Source organism: Neovison vison, chromosome 3, assembly GCF_020171115.1.
Source record: "Neovison vison isolate M4711 chromosome 3, ASM_NN_V1, whole genome shotgun sequence".
In the NCBI taxonomy this organism is placed as follows: Eukaryota; Metazoa; Chordata; class Mammalia; order Carnivora; family Mustelidae; genus Neogale; species Neogale vison.
This window is the reverse complement of record NC_058093.1, coordinates 62,268,611-62,274,610: the sequence shown is the minus strand read 5'-3', so window position 1 is coordinate 62,274,610 and position 6,000 is coordinate 62,268,611.

Below are 6,000 nucleotides of genomic sequence, written 5' to 3'. Positions count from 1 at the left end.
ATGCACACATTTCTGTCATGTGTATACCTAAGAGTACAAGTCCTTGGCTCACAGGCTACATTTAGGTTCAGCTTTAGTTGATAATATCAAACTGTTTTTTCAAAGTGATTGTACTAATTTACATTCCCATGAACAGTATATGAGAGTTTCTGTAGCTCCAGGTCCTCACCAATACTTAGTAGTATTAGCCTTTATAATTTTAGCCATTCTGGTAGGTATAAAATGGTACCTCATGGAACCAACAAGATAATATTGTTCCTTTAAACACTGTTTTGGAAATAATAGTCTAGGAAACAGGAAAATGTGCACTGGGTCTGGGAGTTTTATTATAAAGTTTATAGATGTTCTGAAAAAGCGTTACTTGGCTATAAAAGCTTATGAAATTGAAACAGAGCCAGTAGAGTTAGAGCTCTGTGCACAAAGTTTTTGAAGATCCTGAGGAACCAGAGGCTGAGGGAAGAAAGAGACCAACTCAAAAGTCCTAGCTGACGGTTATTAGTTCTATTCTGTTAATAATACCTATGATTTATGCAGGATATGTTTACAAAGTGTTGTCAAATACCACCAAGGTTCCAGAAGCCCTATATTTGTAAACAATAACTATTTTTTAAAGATATTTTTTATTTATTTGACAGAGAGAGAGAGAAAGAGAGAGGGAGGTCACAAGTAGGCAGAGAGGCAGGCAGAGAGAGAGGGGGAAGCAGGCTCCCTGCTGAGCAGAGAGCCCGATGCGGGGCTTGATCCCAGGACCCTGAGATCATGACCTGAGCCGAAGGCAGAGGCTTTAACCCACTGAGCCACCCAGGTGCCCCATAACCAATAACTATTTTACCTAAACCTCAGGACCCACTTACCAAAGACCTGAAAATCACGTCTTTCCACCTGCAAAAGGAAAGCATATAAGCCACAATGAAGCTAGAATCATAGCAAATTATATCACCCTTCTGATCACTTCTCCTTTTTCTCCTTTGTATTTAAAATGTTAATCCTGCTCACATAATGAACTCCTATAGCAAAAAAAGAGTGAAGAACTTTTTACTGACATTTATTTTTCTTTTTGCTGTAAGGTATATTAGCACAATAATTATCATTTCTTTTTCTTGTCTTATTCAACCAATAATAAAATGTGGCCTAGATCAGTTCAACATTCAAAAATGAATTAATGCAGGGTGCCCGGGTGGCGCAGTTGATTAAGTGTCCGACTCTTGGTTTTGGCTCAGGTCATGATTTCAGGGAAGTGAGATCAAGTCCCACATCAGGCTCTACACTCAGCACAGAGACTGCTTGAGATTCTCTCTCCCTCTCCTTCTGCCCCACCTGCTTGTGTGCTCTCTTACCCCCACCCCAAAATAAATAAAGAAATCTTTAAAAAAACAAAAATAAAAAACAAAAATGAATTAATGCAATCCATCACATAAATAGGCAACGAAAAGGAAATAATCATCCCATTTGGGTTTGATACTTACATCAGATTTCCTTTGTGAATATCCTTTGTTTCCACCTTATAATGTGAACTGACTTATTTTTAGCCTCTACAAAAATTTGATTCTGGGATAGGATGTTACTCCTCACTAGGCAGATTCACAGATGAATTTGAATGTTTTCTGGATACCATGTCTTTGTCTTCCTTGGTTTTCTTTTTCTTTCTTCCCTTTCCTTTTTTTCTTTGGGGGAGGGGGTTAAGTTAGCTGGAGTATATGCTCAAATGACTTTTCAAAAAAGGACATAGAGAAGCTAAAATTTTATTGGTTAGATTATCTGAAATACCTTTATTTGGTTCTCATACAAGATTTGATTTTCTAGCTTGAACCTATAAAACAACATTCTTTACACCTTTTGATATCCTTCCTTCCTTGTTTCCTACTATCACTGTTAGTAAGTCTGAAGGTAATCTGATTTTTTGTTTTCTTATTTTTTATGTTTTGAAATTTTATAATTCATTTTAATGTATGTTCTTTTACATCAAGTGAATCCTTAGTGAGTCTTTTCATTTCTGGAAATTTTTCTTGTAATGCATTTACTCTTTTTTTTTTTTTAAGATTTTATTTATTTGACACAGAGAGAGAGAGATCACAAGTAGGCAGAGAGGCAGAGAGAAAGGGGGAAACAGGCTCCCCGCCGAGCAGAGGGCCAGATGCAAAGCTCAATCCCAGGACCCTGAGATCATGACCTGAGCTGAGGGCAGAGGTTCAACCCACTGAGCACCCACAGGTGCCCCAATACATTTACTTTTTTTTTTCTTTTACTTTGGGGATTGATGCTTTTTTTTTTATTATTATATTTTCATATCCTTATGTTTAGTTCAACTTTCTAAAAGGTGTCTTTAATTTTTCCTTTCAGACTTATTTTTCCTCTGCTTTATGTATGGTATATATAATTTATGATCACTCTTTATTATATTATATTATTCTCCCATGATTTCCCATTCCTGCTTCATAGATGAAATATATTTTTATTTCTCCAGGATACTGATTATAGTACATATATATTTACTGTGTCTCCATACATTGTCTTGATTCTTCATATTTACATTTATACTATTTGTGCATTTGGCCTAGACCTAGGGGACTACCTTTACAAATTGTATGGTAGGGATGGAAATGAGTAGGAGATATCTAGAAACACTTTATTTTTTTTTCTAAAGATTTATCTATTTGACAGGGATCACAAATAGGCAGAGAGGCAGGCAGAGAGAGAGGAAGGGAAGCAGGCTCCCCGCTGAGCAGAGAGCCCGATCCCAGAACCCTGGGACCACGACCCGAGCCGAAGGCAGAGGTTTCAAACCACCAAGCCACCCAGGCTAGAAACACTTTAAAGTGAATTCTGAATTAGGTTTGGACATTGGAATAATAATTGTTATTCACTGGCAGATCTAGTGAAGCAATTAAAAATATTAGCAATGAATATGTAAATCAGAGGAAAATAATACTACCTGTAAATTATTTTAAATTTGGCATTATAATATTTTTATTTTATATTAATGTTTATTATACTTAAATAGTTCTATTAAATTTTTAATGATTCTATTAAATTTGTGTAATTCTATTTTTTATAGAACTGCCTTGTTTTCTTTTTTCCTCAAAATTTCATCCTATGATAATCCCATCTTACTCTGCTTAGAGTAGTTTAAAACACACACACATACATACTCATACAAAAATCAGCTCCCCAGAAAACACTATGAGGAAAATCTTTGGAGTATACAGATATGATCTTTTGAGTGTATGCCCCAAATTGAGCATCAGAATGAATATACTTTTAATTATTATTACTGGTGGGGAAATTAGTATAGGGTGCTAGGGACTGGCAGAATTAATGAACACTTAGTAAAGTAGTGGTAAGCAAGGATACTTTGACTGTGACTAGAGAAAAAAACATAAAACTTCCCAGAAAATAGAAATATTTCATGCCAGAAAACTTACAAAATTAAAGAGTAAAATGTCAAGAATTTTCATTAAATGTGAGTAGCAGTGGTCAAAATTAATAAAAGCTCATTTCCTTTATGCTTCTCCAGGACTCGGTGCATACTGGTGTCATACATCTGGTGATATGACATATGAAGTACTAGTTAATATATTTTTACCTCCCTCCATAGTTTTTTCATCTGTAAAATGTGTATTATTCTTCCTACAGATGAGGGTTAAGTGAATATACTCAAAGTTCTTAGGAGAGTATTTGACACATAATACTGCATAAACATTGGTTTTTATTATTGTTATTATTAATGAATTTCTTCATTATGCCTGAAGATCTGGCCACTCCACTGCCCCCAAATTCTGGCCAGATACCAAAGTTATTATTTCCTAAGTGAAACTATCATGGGAAACAGATAAAAGAATCATTAGATTCTTGCATTTTAAATTCAAAGGTTTTGGTCTTAAATGTTATAAGCTAATTTGTGTCTATCCTTCTCCTCAAAAAAAAAAAAAAATATATGTCGAAGTGCTGATCCCCAGAGTCTCAGAAAATACCGTTTTGTGGAAATAGGGTTTTACAGAGATAATCAAGTTGACATAAAATCATTAGGCTGGACTCTAATCCAAAATGACTGGTGTCCTTACAAAAAGGGGAAATTTGGACATAGAGGCAGGCATGGTACAGAAGAAAGACTATGCCAAGAGATGTAAGAAAAACAGCATGGAAAGATGCAAACAGAGAATGCAGTTATGCTGCCACAAGCCCAAGAATGTCTGAGCTGCCAGAAGCTGGAAGAGGTAAGGAAGCAGCCTTCCCCTACAGATTTCAGAAGGAGCAGGGCCCTGCTGACACCTTGATTTAGGACTTCTACTGTGAGACAACAAATTTCTATTGGTGGGAGCCACCCTGTGTGGTATTTTGTTACTAGGAACCCTAGAAAACTAATCCATTATGTGTTAAGACAGAAAGATTTGAGAGGAAAACTTACAGAACCAGTTCATTACTTGCACAGCAGGAAGAGAGATGGAAGCAAAACTTTTGGGGGGGGGCGCTGGAAAGGAAATTTGGGGAAAAGCAAGGGAACCCAATTGAAGAGGGTCCCTAATGGGGCCCCCTACATAGCTTGCTCACCTAGGATTAGTTAAAAACGTAGAGAGATGAGAAGTTGGACTATTCCAGTGGAGCAGACATTGTGCCTCACTTGGCTGAAGCCCGCAGAGCACCTATGCTCCATGAGATGAAAACAGTAATAAGAGATGGTAGTGTGGGGTACCTCAGATATGGAACTTTGTCAGTCACTTATAGCCCAGAGTGACCTGGAAGCCTGCTAGTTGTATTTCTTCCTTCCTTCCTCAAGGTTAGGAACAAAAGTTACCTGAGAGGTAGAGCTGACAAACCTGAGGTAACTAATGCCTATGAAAGGGGATGCTGCCATGCAAAATCAGATGGATGGTGTTTTGGGGACCAAAGGGGAATGCGGGTATGTATATCCTGTATGTAAAATCATACAGGATTCTACACCTCATTGGATGCCCCCATAGAAAAGCAGGAGTCTGGGAACCATACTCTGCTTTCTCCACATAGGTAAGCATTCCTGGACTTAAACCATTCCCTGTGTAAGAAGATGGAAAAGGAAAACTGTACATTAGTTTATTATAAACTTGAAATCACTGGGAAAAGCCTCGAGTGACTCAGTCTACCTACCTCTAACTGATGAGATTTATTTTCTGCCATTGGGCAAAATATGGATGGAATTAAACACTAAGTAAATAACACTTCTTGAGCACATAGCTTGAAAATATGGTACCTGCTATATGTGAGTCTTCATTATACAGAAGTTCCTTGATGGCAGGCGCTGTACGTTTTTATCTTTGTCTTTTCACAGCTAATATAGCTCTTAACATATATTAGGCTTCTCCATCAATATCAATATATTTGGCCAATTAATGACAAACTAATAAAATTATAGTTGTTTGCTCTAAAGTAAATATAAAAAGTCAAATAAAATGAAGAGTTTTCTTAGTTGACAAATATCTTCAAATAAACTGACAAAAATATTTTTCATTTTGCTTACATATTGCATGCTTCAGTATTCTTATAAACAATGTTTTCTTAGTATTTTAAAGACATAGATAATAATTGATTTGAATTATCTCACATAAGGTGAATTTAACTGCTCCTGATGTCATATACACATGCCAAAATAATCCACAGATCTAAATTAGCTAGACCTAGCTAAAGTTTAGAATACTTTTCCACATTCAGATAACGTTTCTTGCAAATGTTTTAACAAAAGCAACACAAAGACTAACAGTAAATGTGTATTACACCGTTCTTTACTCACTCAGAAAATAATCCATCCAGTGAGAAGAACAAATTTTCAGAAGGCCAGCACAGACCACAAGAGAGATTTTTGTAAAACTCTACATGCAGGGTGTAAGGTAATCTAAAAACATAATTTTCAAACTCATACTTGCAGGTTTTATGTTCATTGTAGTGGATTATGAGTGAATAACCTTTGTAAATGTATAAAAAATATTGGTGAGGTGCAAATAAGTGAGTATGGGAAAGAGTCTCTTTGTA